The sequence below is a fragment of the Durio zibethinus genome, chromosome 6, assembly GCF_047325235.1.
Source record: "Durio zibethinus cultivar Kanyao isolate XHJ-2024 chromosome 6, ASM4732523v1, whole genome shotgun sequence".
NCBI lineage: Eukaryota > Viridiplantae > Streptophyta > Magnoliopsida > Malvales > Malvaceae > Durio > Durio zibethinus.
Genome location: NC_143167.1, coordinates 13,592,508 through 13,594,181, shown reverse-complemented (window position 1 = coordinate 13,594,181; position 1,674 = coordinate 13,592,508). Strand labels below are relative to the sequence as shown.

Here is a 1,674-nt window from a genome sequence, read left to right as displayed (position 1 = left end):
TGTTCTATAGAATAAAAAAAAACTAGAGGAAAATCCTTTTCTAATATGCAGATTGTTTCCACAATGTTTGTTTTTAACACTTTCATATAATCTACATGTATTTTAGTAGAACACAAATCTTTGAAAAAATGAGATAACTCAATAATTGCATCCCAAATAAAAGTAAGCACCAAATCACGAAATACAATTGGAAGTAATCATTGCATGAAAACATGACAATCATGATTTTTCATCTTATAAACTTGTAATTAGCCATGTTTACTCACCGAGCAATGTTAGATACAAAACCATAAGGAAGTTTTAATTGTTTAACCCATGTACAAACATCTCTTTTCTGCTCTTTACTTAAAGTTTATGAAGCTTTAAGTATGAAAACTTTCCCATTCACTTCAACCAATTCCAACTTCAGTCACTTCCAATGCACTTTAAGATTTAGTCTAGCCTTTATGTTATCTTTGGTTTTACCTTTAATATCCATCATTGTGTTGTCTTTGGTTTTACCTTTAATATTCATTATTGTGTTAAACACATTGTCAAAGATATTACGCTCAATATGCATAACATCAAGATTATGCCAAATCAGATTGGTTAACCAATAAGGTAACTCTCAAAATATACTTGTTTTTCACCCAATTATGACTTTCCTTTAGAACCATCTAACTTTTGATCACTGCATTTCATGCCAAATGTGATATCAAGATAGCTATCTAACCAAGATAAAAAATTTTCACCTGATAATGGAACAATAGGGGAGACACTCAACTTTTTTTTAAAATTTATCTCTTTACTTTCAAAAAGGATAATCATGATGCAAAAACTAACAATGACAATAAAAACAACAAGGCTTCTTACCATGAGTCAATCGAAATGACTTTCCTTATCTCATACAATAAGGACATAATAGGTTTCCATGAGTACTCCAACCAAACAACATACCATATACAGAAAAATCATTAATTGTCCATAAAAAAGTTGTCTTCAAATAAAAATTTTATTTTCTATAAATGTCACATGTCGCAATACCGTTCGATAATAATATTTGTAACTCATCTATTAAAGGTTTCAAGGAAACATTTATATTTTCATCCGGATTACGCTTTCTTAGAATTATCATATTCAAAAAGACATATTCTCATTTTTTACATAATCATAGTGGCAAATTTTATACCATTATCATTATTAGCCAACAAGAGTATGGTTTCGCACTTGGATCAAACAAACAAAAACTATTCATTCATAATCCTAATCATACATTTCTTACTTCAAGTGTAAATAATTCATGGTTGCAATTGAAATGCTTTAAAGCTTCACCATTAACAGGATGTTGAAGTACACCATCATGAATATATTCAACAGGATGTCGATTCATGGTTATGGGCATGCCATATCATATATTCAGTAGTTTTAGTTGACATATAAAGTTTTTGAAGTCTAATGTAAGATTTTATAAGAAAAATTTTTTTCATCCTACCACTAGATTTATTCTTTATGTACCGAGAATGACCACAAATCAAACAATATGTCAAATTTGCTATTTCCTTATAAAACAACATGTAATTATTTTTGCATACATGAATTTTCTTATAACCAAGACCCAATTTCATCATCTTTTTTTATTATTTTGTAGAAGTTTTCTAATAATTTATCATCCACTGGTAACACATCCTTCATCAT

General features: G+C 28.7%; 1 pseudogene; it reads right to left on the bottom strand.

Moving 5' to 3' along the window:
* Positions 1-409: 409 nt before the first annotated feature.
* LOC149518435 (uncharacterized) lies at positions 410-1,674 on the bottom strand (annotated as a pseudogene).